Source organism: Suricata suricatta, chromosome 12 (assembly GCF_006229205.1).
Source record: "Suricata suricatta isolate VVHF042 chromosome 12, meerkat_22Aug2017_6uvM2_HiC, whole genome shotgun sequence".
NCBI classification, from domain to species: Eukaryota; Metazoa; Chordata; class Mammalia; order Carnivora; family Herpestidae; genus Suricata; species Suricata suricatta.
In genome coordinates this window covers 61,302,918-61,315,658 of record NC_043711.1, presented here as the reverse complement: position 1 = coordinate 61,315,658, position 12,741 = coordinate 61,302,918, and the positions used below count along the sequence as shown (strand labels likewise).

At 39.3% G+C, this 12,741-nt stretch overlaps 1 long non-coding RNA gene across 1 annotated transcript; it reads right to left on the bottom strand.

Annotated features, from left to right (window-relative positions):
• Positions 1-10,493: 10,493 nt before the first annotated feature.
• LOC115275253 lies at positions 10,494-11,829 on the bottom strand. The gene is made up of 2 exons (XR_003901446.1): positions 11,585-11,829; positions 10,494-10,820 (listed from the first exon to the last, which is right to left on the bottom strand). It is a non-coding gene; the product is annotated as an uncharacterized LOC115275253 (long non-coding RNA).
• Between the last annotated feature and the right edge of the window lie 912 nt (positions 11,830-12,741).

Sequence of the window (12,741 nt, the reverse complement as noted above, 5' to 3'; positions counted from 1 at the left end):
GTTAAGGAACCCCCTAAAGGTGATGGACTGCACACTCGTTATCTCACAGCAGCTACATGGAGGTTCCTGGGTTCCAGCACATTCTACACCATCAGATGCAGAGAGCAGAGCCTCTATAGGGTGGAGGACATTTGGGTGTAGATGTGACTCCCTGGTGTCTTTCTGAGCTTCCCAAGAGCAAGTCTGGGCTTTAGCAGTTGTAGCGACCCAAGGTGTGGCAACTTGGGGCACCCAGACCTTCCTGCCTTGGGGAGAGCTGCATCACCAGGTGCCTTAGGACCAAGCAAAGGCCACACTTGCTGCTCCCTGTTGTGGATTTCCCTGGTGGATTTCTTTCCGCCTTGCCAGGCTTATCTGCAATGGTCAATCTCTAATATGCTTCCATTTTTATAAGCATTTTATAGCATTCATGATGCTCAGCAAAGGTCTGGAAGCAGAATATCAAAGTGTGAAAATCTTGCCCAAAGTGATAGCTTTTTAAAAATTTTCCTTAAAATCTTTGTTTATTTTTATTTTGAAATTTTTCTAGTAAAAATCATGTTCATTTAATAAGACAAAGTATACTTTTTAGTTTTTTACTCAAAGTGATGTAAGAAAAATGAAGAAAAATGTCCAAACAGAATTAGTTAAGTTTAAGACATTTAACATGTAGGGCTATGGCATTAGGTCGAAGAAGTTTAAGAATAAAAAAGAAATTAGGGGTGCCTGAGTGGCTCAGTTGGTTGAGCACCTGACTCTTGATTTTGGCTCAGGTCATGATCCCAGGGTCCTAGAATTGAGCCCTGAGTCAGGCTCCACACTGAGTATCGAGCCTGCTTGGGATTCTCTCTCTCTTTTTCTGTCCTTCTCCCCTGCTCATACTCTCTCTCTAAAAAATAAATAAAAACTCAAGCATAATATAAGAGAATAATAATAGAATGAAATAGGGAGAATATTTAAAAAAGCAAGAAAAGAAAAAAGGTTTATAGAGAGGCATGGTGAGCAAAATGTAGAAAAAATAACTATTTATGAATATAGTTTTTCTTCTGTGAAACAAGATGTTATCTTAAAAGGCCAGAGTTTATACAGAAAACATTCAGAATGAGAAAGAAAATAAATTCCCAACATTTCACACATCAGTAGTATTTTAATCAATACTGGAGTTTGAATTATTGAAAGGAAATCAATTTTTGCAAGAAAAATATTTCAGAATTTTGTTAGAAAAATCTAGGCAAAATATTCTAGTCTTCCACTATTCAAATGTTTTTACCATCAGTAGAAACTTAGGACAATAGCATTTTATTAGTACAGGAGGAGGAAGGCAATGGAATGGAAAATATAATTTAAAGTAGAAAATAAACTGACTAACTTAATTTTATTAAGACAAAGGGAAAAAACCACTACCAGCAGGAATGAAATTTAGCGGTGTTGAAAAATGTCCAGCCATCTAAACCATTGGTTTTTAAATGATGTCAGTTGTAGAAATGTTTTATTTTGCAAAGTCTCATGTGTAAAGCAGGTGATAAGGTAATGCTGGATGACTGGTGGTGGGGACCCTAGCCGTTACACAATCCCTTTTCTCCCCTTGTCTCCTTCCAACATCCCCCTCCTTTAGGTCCAAAGCATAGATATTAGTACTTAACAACAGGTCTGAGTGCCCTTAATACCCTCTACCCAGCACTCCTCTCAAACAGTCCCTTTCAGCATTACAGTTAAACTTTCTCCACAGGCCCAGAAAGATGCCCTTCAAATCATGGAATCTCATCTATGTCATGGAAAACAAGACTAAAACATAGCAGTGGTGCCCTTTACCTTCAAGATTTAAATTCCCAAGGGAGATGATCAAATTTGCTTACTGAAATGTGCCTGTTATAGGTTGAATTGCATCACCCAAAAAGATTATTTGAAATCTGAATCCCTGGTATCTGTGAAAAAGCTCCAAGTGATTTGGACATGGAGTCTTTGCAGAAGTGATCAAATTAAGATGGTGTCATTAGGGTGGATTCTAATCCAGTGTGACTCTTGTCCTTGTGAGAAGAGGAAAACACCAAGTGAAGACAGAGACACACAGGGATGACAGAGACAGGGAGGACAGAGACAGTGCTGCAGTGATGAAGCCACTGGCCAAGGAATTGACTGTCACCCTCAGAAACTAGAGTGAAGCAAGGAAGGGTTCTATCCAGAGTCTCAAAGGAAATGGTCCTGCTGATATCTTGATTTTGGATTTCTAGACTCCAGAGCTCTGAGTGATTTAATTTGTGGTGCTTTGAGCCACTCAGTTTGTGGTAATTTCTTACCACAGACAGTCACAGGGAACGAACACTCAAGATTTAAATAATCTCCACGTCGAACGTGGGGCTTGAACTCATGACCCCAAGATCAAGCATCATGTCCTCTACTAATTGAGCCAACCAGGTGCCCTAGAATTTATATTTTAATAATAGTTTTTAAAAAGAAGGGGAGGGGCGCCTGGGTGGCTCAGTCCGTTGGGCGTATGGCTTCAGCTCAGGTCATGATCTCACGTTTCGTGGGTTTGAGCCCCGCGTCGGGCTCTGTGCTGCTGGCTAGCTCAGAGCTTGGAGCCTGTTTTGGATTCTGTGTCTCCCTCTCTCTCTGACCCTCCCCTGCTCGCGCTGTCTTGTCTCTGTCTCTCAAAAATAAATTTAAAAAAACATTAAAAAAAAGAAGGGGAAATGTTTATTCTCAGCATCTAAAGGTGAGTTCCTCAAAGACAAATACTATGCCTTGTTTATCTTTGCATTTGTGGAGCTGTAGCATTGTGTCTGGTACACACTGGCACTCAGTAATTGCTGGATAAATAAATAGTGAGTGAACCTAATGGAAGATTCTGGAGTTGAGTCCTGGTTAATCCAGAGTTTCAACTGGGTCAACCCAGAGTCTTTATAATGACAAAATCTTCATATTAAAAGGGTAAGTTTTGGGGGTGCCTGGGTGGCTCAGTCAGCTACGTATCTGACTTCAGCTCAGGTCACGATCTCATAGCTCTTGAATTTGAGCCCCACATCGGGCTCTGTGCTGACAGATCAGAGCCAGGAGCCTGCTCTATCTCTCTCTGTTTCTCAAAAATGAATAAACATTAAAAAAAAGAAAGGGGAAATTTCTGTTAGCTGTCTCTATTTTGAGTTTTATATGACAGTAAGTATGTTTTCAGAGGTTAAACAAGAAAAAGAAAGATACTCTTTATCTGTCCAAGAAAGTTACTCTTTATGCTGGGACTCTGGTTAATAGAAGTTATGTCTATGTGGCACTAGAAACATTTCAATAAGGATTCACACTATTTTAAGTTTGCTTTTAACCTGAATTTGAGCCCAAACAATGGTATCATTTGAGGAACCCCTGTTCCACCCCTTGTTCCACAAATTCATGCATATTTGCCTTTGGTTTCAACTTATCCCTTCACTCATTCCTATTCATTTAAAAATGCATGAATGAAAAAACAAAAAAAAACAAAGATTAAAAATTCATAAATGACTAAATGGAACACCTTTTATTTCCTCAGGTACTTTGATGGGTATCAGCGGCTTTCACATATGTTAATTATGTATTTTTTTCTAATTGCAGTTTTTTATTTTCCTTTTTTATGTTAATTTTTAAAGTTTAAAATAATTCTAGACTTACAAAAAAGTTGTAAAAATGATACAAGGAATTTCTATAAATTCTTCAAGATTCCTCAGACTTATGTCCAAATATGTCAGCATGTATTCCCTAAAATTAAGTGCATCTTCCACTGAAACCACAGTGTAATTAGTGAAATCAGAGAATTAACATTATTCTATTATCTAACAGATGGACTTCATTCAACTTCATACAAATTTTGCTGATTATTCTCTTTATCTGGCTTGGTTGTATGTTTGTTTGTGTTTGGTTTTGTATTTGTTTGTGTTCCTTTAATCTAGAACAGTTCTTTGGTCTTTGTCTTTTACAATCTTGAGTCTTTTGTAGAAGTGCTGCAAATTGAGGTTTTCTGATTTTTTTAATGGCTTCCTTTTTTTTATTTTTGAGAGAGAGTGCGAGTGAGCAATGAGGGAGAAGGAGTGAATCCCACAAGAGGCAGAGAGAGAGGGAGATAAAGAGAATCCCATGCAGGCTCTGCGTTGTCAGTGAGGAGCAAGAAGTTAGGCTCATGCTTACTCAACGCAGAGCTCTATCTCAACCTGATGCAGGACTCGAACTCAAGACTGTGAGATCATGACCTGAGCCAAAGTCAGATGCTGTCTAACTGTCTCATTATTGCTACAAGTTGTTATGGCTGAATTGTGTCCCCCCACACCCATACGTTAAAGTCCTAACTCCCAATATCTCAGAATGTGACTGTATTTGGAGATAGGATCTTTACAGAGGTAATTAAATTAAAATGAGGTCATTCATTCATTCTGACCTAGTATCTTTATAAGAAGAGAGATTTGAACACAGATACCTACAGAAGGAAGATGATATGAACAGACAGGGAGACAACCATCATCTACAAACTCAGGAGAGAGGCCTGGAAGAACAGATTCTTCCCTTATGGCCCTCAGAACAAATGGACCCTGTTGACACTTTGCTCTAGGACTTCCAGCTTCCAAAACTATGAGAAAATTTATTTTCTGGTGTTTAAGCCATTCAGTCTGTGGCACTTTGTTATGGCGGCCCTTTCAAACTAACTCACAAGTTAACTTTGATCACTCGGTAAGGTTGTATGTAAAAATTTTATCTACTGCAAAATTACTGTTTTTCCCTTTGCAATTAATAATACCTTGTGAGGATGGGGCACCTGGGTGGCTCCATTGGTTAAGTGTCTGACTCTTGGTTTCGGCTCAGGTCATGATCCCATGGTTTCATGGGTTCGAGCCCTGCATTGGGCTCTGTGCTACCAGATTCTCTCTCTCTCTCTCTCCCTCTCTCTCTGCCTCTTCCCCACTTGCACTGTCTCTCTTTCAAACTAAATAAATAAAAATTAAAAAAATAAAATAGTCAAACTTGGTGAATAAACCATATCTTTGGCTTTATAGAAAAAGTATCTTGTGAGGAGACACCTGGAGACAACGAATATCCTATTCTTCATCATGGCGTCACCTCACTCACTTTAGCATCCACTCATGATTCATGTTTGAAATAGCGGTTACTGTGGTGGCTGCCAATTGTGTGTTAACTGTTTTGTTAGAGTAAAACATCAGCAAAAAAGTATATGAATCAGCAATTAAGGCTCAGTGAATTTTCACACAGTGAACACATTCCTGTGGCTTCTCACTAGTCAAGGAGTAGAACATTAACGGCGCCCAGAAACCTCCTTATTTCTCTTCTCAAACTACCTCCCACATGTCCTCAATGTTAAATCCAGTCATGATTTCCAAAACCAAATGGCAACTTTGCTGGATATTAATGGAATAATTTATTGTGGATTGTGTTTGGCATCTCTCAGTCAATATTTGTTTTTATTACTCTATAATATTCCATTGTATGAATATATTGCCATTTGTCAATTACAATGTTTTTGTTTAACCTGAGCTGAAATCAAGAGTTGGATGTTTAACCAGAAGTGTGTCAAATTTTTTCAAATACTCCTTTTGCATCTGTAATAATGTCATATGATTTTCTCTTTATTCTAACAATGTAGGGAATTACATTTGTTAATTTTTGAATGTTAACATTGCATTTTAGAAATAAATTCAAGCTGGTAATGACATATTATTCTCTTTATGTATGACTTGATTTGGTTTTTTAATATTTTGTTAAACATTTTACACCAACATTTGCCACTGACATTGGCCTGCAAATTTCCTTTTTTCTAAATGGCTTTTTCAGATTTTGGTATCAATGTTATGCTGGCCTCATAAAAATATTTAGAAAGAATTTCTTTTTTCCAGCATTCTAGCAGTTTGTGTAAGATTGGTATTCTCTCTTTATTCTGCATTCTTTATTCAGTGATTTCACCAGTGAAGCCATTTGGGTCTGTACTTTCCTCAAGGGATTTTTGTTCTTACTTATTCAATTTATTTAATGTTTTATTTGTGAAATGATATGGAACTATTCGTATTTTCATCTTCCTATATTATATTGATAGGCTGTTTTAAAATGTTCATAAAATCTTCTCATGTTTTTAATATTCCAAAATCTGCAGTGATTTGTTTTTTCATTCTTGATATTGGTCATTTGTGTCTTCTATCCTTCCTGTTGTCCTTTCTAGAGCCAACTTTTGCCTTTCTAGATTTTTGTACTCTAGTTTTCTGTATCTGTCACTTTTATTATTCTTGTCTGTGTCCTTTCCTTGGGTTTAAATTGCTCTAATTTCTGTAGTTGCTCATTAATTTTACCTTACTCTTTTTCTCAAATATGCATTTAAGGCTATAAAATTTCCCCTCTGTATGGGTTTACTGTAGCTCACTGCTTTTTTTTTAGGGTTTTATTTTTAAAAGGCCGCTGGGTGCTTCAATAAGGTAGGCTCCAGACTCTTGGTTTTTACTTGATTTTGATCATAATCTCATGGTTTATGACTTTGAGCACTGAGTTGGACTCTGAGCTGATAGTGCAAATCCTGCTTGGGATTCTCTCTCTTCCTCTCTGCCCTCCCTAGCCTGTGCATGCACTTGCACATGCTCCCTGTCTCCCAAAATAAATACATAAGCTTAAAAAAAGATTTTATTTTTAAGTAACCTCTACACCCAACCTGGGCTCAAACTCACAACCCTGAGATGAAGAGCTGCATGCTGAGCCAGCCAGATATCTCTGTATCTCACAATTTTTGATATATTTTTTTTACTATGACTTTGTTCTACTTAATTTCTAATTTACATTGTGATTTATACTTTGGTTCCTTGGGATTTTAGGAGTATATTATTTAACTTGAAAATTAAGAGATTTTGTTAGTTATATTTTGTTATACTGACTTCTACCTTAATTCTGCTGTGATCAGAAAGCATATACTCTTTGGTTTAAAACCTTTGACATTCATTAAGACTTGCTTTATGACATCACACTTTTATTTTTACTTTTACATACTTGCTATTCTAATTTTCCACACAGGTTCAGAAATCAGAATATCCTGTATATGTTCAATAAGTCAAGTTTGCTAATTGTCTCATGTAAAGATGTCTTTACTGATATTTTCTCCCCATTTGCACTAACAGCACTATGATAGGTTGGACGTGGTTTCCTTTGTTATGCTTTTCTGCTTATATCACTTTTGAAAAGATTTTGGCCATTATTTCTTTTTTTTGGGTAATGTTTTTTATTTATTTTGAAAGAAAGATAGACAGCAAGCAGGAGAGATGCAGAGAGAAAGGGAGACAGAATCCCAAGCAGGCTCTGTGCTGTCAGTGCAGAGCCTGATGTGCGGCTCTATCTCAAAAACTGTGGATCATGACCTGACCTGAAATCCAGTCAGATGCTTAACTGACTGAGCCACTCAGGCGCCCTGGCCATTATTTCTATAAGTAATGCTTCTGCTATGATCTTTCATCCCTCTACCTCCGAGGTTTATTAAAAGTTATGTTGTAATTCTTCCCTGTGTGCACACTTCTCTTATGTTCTCTCCGTGTTTTCCTTCTTTTTCTTCTCTATGCCTCAGTTTAGTTAATTTCTACTGGTCTTTCTTCCAGTTTGTTACTTCTTCTCTACTTTTGAACCCATTTCTTTTCAGGTCCTTTATTTTTCAGTATGGAATCCTTCATAAATTGATTTTAATTATGTGCTGGAATTCTCCTTCTTCTATTTTATTAGAGCATATTTATCACAGCTATTTAAAATTTTTTTAATGTTTATTTTTGAGAGAGACAGTATGAGCAGGAGAGGGTCAGAGAGAAAGGGAGACAAAATCCGAAGCAGGCTTCAGGCTCTGAGCTAGCTGTCAGCACAGAGCTTGATGTGGGGCTCGAACCCATGAACCATGAGATCATGACCTGAGCCAAAGTCAGAGGCTTAACTGACTGAGCCACCCAGGCGCCACCACAGCTATTTTTGAAGTCCCTTTCTGGGAACTGTTACCTGGACTTTCTGTGGGACTATTTTTTTTTTAACTTGTGTATTGTAATATTGTCTTGTCTCTTGGTAATGCTAAGTAATTTTTATTAAATGCCTGACAGTGTATTTCAGGAATGTCAGAGGAAACTTAAAGTTCTGGACAGTCTTCTCTTCATAGACTTTACTTGTGCTTCACACAGGCTGCTAAAGAAGGAGAGGGCATTGTAGTCTGGTCAGGAGCTGAGTCCAGGCTTTGTCCTGGCTGGTGTGTTTCTGGTTTGCCATTATTCCTAGGGTGTATCCCTACAATAGTCCCTCCCAGAGCTGGTTGCGTCATCCAGGGCTTTTCTTTGTTCCCTCCACTTAGCTTTGGTAGGGCACATAAAACTACAACTAACATATCTCAGACTTCTGGTCATCACTTTCCACTGGGTTTGTCTGTTTGCTTTGCCACTCAGTATTTAGGCCCTTAGGTTGCTGCTTTGGAATCTAGAAATCTGTCAAGGGGAAGGGCTAGAGCAAACATAGGTTCACCTCTGTTTTTTCTTCTGCCTTGGATCATGGCCCCTCAAACTCTTGTTACCTTCTCAACTCTCTGCTGCCTCCAGAGAGGCATTTTTAATATTTGATCCAACTTATGTAGTTGTACTAATGTGGGAGGTTTGTTTTATTAGAAACTAACTAGTCCTCCATAGCTGGAATCATCTATACATTTTTTAGGGGAAAAAAAACCCCTCACTTATCCTCATCTTGCAGGTCATGGGCCTCAGACTCGGAGGATCGAATGATTTTCCTGAGTTGACATGTCTAGTTAATGTGCAGAATCAGACTCTGGACCAGGTCTTTATCCAGGACTCCACAGCTCCCTGGAGCAGCCACATCTAAGGACTGAACACCTCTGCCAAGGCAACAAGCAGAGTGTTTGGATGTGGCAGCAGGGAGAGGAGGAGCTGGCCGAGTGGTGGCTGCAGTGCGGGCAGGGGTCAGCTGGCTGAGCTTGGCGGAAGCCGCAGTTCTGATGAAGGCAGTCACATTCGTCATTCGTTCACCCACGCGACCCAAGTCTTGGACTGCACATGTGACTGTTCTCCTCCCTTCTCCCTCCCAGCCCCGCCCCCTCTCAAGATCTGAAGAGGTACGTGTGACAGTAGGGATACTCAGGTGATATTGGTCTCCAGCAGTCAGTTGATTTAGAAAACTGGGCAAGGATACTGAGGGTTGGGGGGGAGGGGGGAGGGGGGAAGAGAGGTGGTGGTGATGGTGGAGGGCACTTAAGGGGAAGAGCACTGGGTGTTGTATGGAAAACAATTTGACAATAAAATATTATGGAAAAATAAAATAAAACAAAATAAAAAAATAAAAATAAATAAAATAAAAAAAAGAAAACTGGGCAAGGATATTTATTGACTTTAGGACATGTATGCAGTGAGGCAAATTGTACCTTGGGCCTGAAAGACAATTGGCTTGGCCTAAAAGGAACTAAGCACATAAGTGGTTTATTCATAACTCCAGGAAGTACAAGCCACAAAACTCCTCAGCTACCATTTTGCTTCTGTAGGAAAAGAAACAACAGATATCACCAACGTGGCTAGAAGTTTGACCTTAGTTTGAGGCTGAACGGAGAATGTGGTCTCAGGGCTGGGTGTGGAAGGGGAGGTGGTGAGTAAACTGAAGGAGAAACCAGTCTGCTATTTCATGGAAGAGGTCAAACCATAAGACTACTTTTTAGTGGCCACCAAACAGCTTATAACAACATGGTAATGGTTATTTTCCTCATTTCTCCTCAAAATGTCATGGTGGCTGACTGATGGTGATTGTCAAAATGGAGGCTGAAGTAATGTTCTTGCCCACACTCCTCCCCTCTACATCCTTAAGAATGCCTGTAATTAAAACAGTCTCTTCTATGACCCCATCTTCTGTCAATGCAAACAAAACGGGCACTTGTTTCCCTCATCACATGTGACCTTGGTTTTCAAGGTGGAGCAATCATGGAATGAAAACATTTAGCTTCTCCCTTGCTTAATTTTTCCCAAAAGAAGGAGCTAATATGATTGGTGCTATCTTGCTTTTTTTTTTTAAGCTCTGCACTGCCCAAGATTGGGGATAATGGGCTTCAGTAGCAAATGCAAACAGAGCAACAAAAAACCCAAAATCCAGGCCCCACCTTCTCCTTTCTTGTGCTGCCTTGGTCATCATCAATAAAATGTGCAAAGACCTTCTCACTTCCATGCTGGAAACATCCCAGGACACGTGATTTTCCTCCTCCCAATACTCTAAAGCCTTGGGCAGGGAGACGCAGCTACCCTCATGGGGCTGGATGCAGGAGGCCTGAAGTTGTGGGTTTTCCCACTGCAAGGCAGCTCTAGGAAGCCTGTTGTGGTTTCAAATCCAAGTTTCATCTTTCTGTCCAGCTACTGCCAAATCACTTCCAAAGCTATTATCTTGTGCTCCACTGGGTCACATGAATAACACCTGTCCCTACTTTTCAGGCATTTTTTTGCTCACAGTGGCTTGATGTACATTTACTGGCACTTTGACATAAGCAAGACATGCTGTTAATATTTCTTAGTGTGCTCATGCATTTATTCAACATATAATACATAAAAGTCTGAATCACCAGGTTGCAATCATAAAAAATATTCTATTTTTAAACATGTCATCTTGGTCTTCTAGATTCCTAAAACTTAAGTCTTGAGTCACTTTAATACATGGATATACCAGAATATTATAACTGAATAGCAGCAAGAGAAAGAAAGTTAAAAAAGAAATCACAGTGGAAGCAATACTGAAAAATTCAAACAAGCACGTGAGAACAAAAGCACCATATATAATGCTGACTAGTTTTCATGCAGCTTTCTGAGCTCCTTGGAGAAAGGTGTTACCTGAAATATAAATAAAATAGATATTTTCTCCACATTCTTCATATCCTTTTTCTGGTCTTGGTGACAAAATGTATAGAGTGTCAGGTTACTGTTCAACCAAAATTATATTATAGGGAACTTCAATTCAGTCCCTCTAGGGAATTCGGGGGCTGATACACTGGTATCTCCTAAGACCACCTTGTTTTTCCATCAGTTCTGATGCCTGAGACCTCAGGGAATGAAATCTATGGATTTCTGGAACAGGAACTTGAAAACAATGTGCCAGATAGCATCCTTGTCAAATGGTCTCATGCAGGTCAGTGACTTGAAACATTACCTAGCTTATCCCAGGACATACATCTACAGTAATGGCAGTGGAAATTACTTACTGTTGGAAAATTGAACTGCAAACCTCTAACTTCAGATATCCATAGGAATTCTGAATTGGTGAAGTTAAGAGATTTTGGAACTCTGTCCACATACATCACCTGTTACCTGTTTTCCTGAGCACGTGTGTCTGTTTCAGCCCTGAGTTTCTAGCACCTGGCAGGGAGACCTAGTAGGTAACAGGCACTAAATTCTACTTGCTGAATGATGGCACTAGCAATTACCCTACCCAATGCAACTTATGTTTATTTGGAAAGATATATGTGAAAAAATGAGGGATTTACAGTCTGAAAGAGGTAAAGAGGCCATGGATATGGCCTTCCGTAGGATATGACTTTATCTGAGGGCACCACAACCTTGCCATCTCGTCTCCAGACCTTACACATATGCATACATACTTGTTGGCTCATCAAACATCAGGTTCCCAACATCTTCAAGAAAGAAAATAATTTGTTCTTTAGTCTTTGAGGAGGTGACTTCCAGGATGACTTGAAGAGATTCTGTCACAAATCTAACAGAAAATGTTCAAAATATTGGCTTTGTCTATATTCCAGTAGAACCCCTTTTTAAAGATCCCCATGACAGCCAGCCTCCAAGACAGCCCTCACTGATTCTCTCTCCCAGGTGCTCATGTGCTTCTGAGTCCCCTCCACACTGTAAAGGGCTAACCTGTGGTACCAATGGGATTCTATAGGAATGACATCATGTGACTTCTGGGCTTATGTCATAAAAGACATTGTGATTCTGCCTTATTTCTTTTGATTCAATGCTGTTGGGGGAAGCCAGCTTCCATGTCATGGGGACACTCAAGCAAACTAGGAAGAGGTCCATGTAGTTAGGAACTGAGACCTCCTGCAAACAATCTTGTTGAGCCTCAGTTTCTTTGCTTGTAAAATGTGTGTGCTCCCCCAAACCACATATCCACTCTTCCTATCTTCCTTGATGTGGCCTCTTCTCTCCCTGTAGTTGTGTAGTTTGTCTATTCTGTTAATTCTCTGGTCAATTTCTTGAGAATGAAGAATGATTTGATAGTTATCTAGCTGTGTTCAAGGGAGGAGGCAAGCCTAGAGTCCTCCTAATATGCTGCAATCCTAGCTTCTCTTCCTCCTAAAGTATGAGTGCCAATAGTACACATCTCATAGGGTTTTAAGAGGATGAAACAATGCATTCTTCAAATGCATAACTCTTACTGGTTGTATAATGTTCCACTTTGCAGACATATTATGGTTTATTTAATCAGTTCCTTTTGGGTAGAAAAGCTGGTAGTTTCCAAAGTTTACTATTCTTATAAATCACATTGCAATCAATATTCTAGAACATAAATGTTTGTCTGGGTCTTAAGTCAGTCATTCCTTTCTGGTACATTTAATTTGAGCATGTTCACTTAACAGCTTTAGAGATTTTTAATTTTTTTTAGAAAAAGAAAGTGTGTAAGCAGGGGAGAGGCAGAGGAAGAGAGAGAAAGAATTCCAAGCAGGCTCCACATTCCATGTGGAACCCATTTTGGGGCTTGCTCCTACTGGGGCTAGGATCATGACCTGAGCTGATCAAGAGT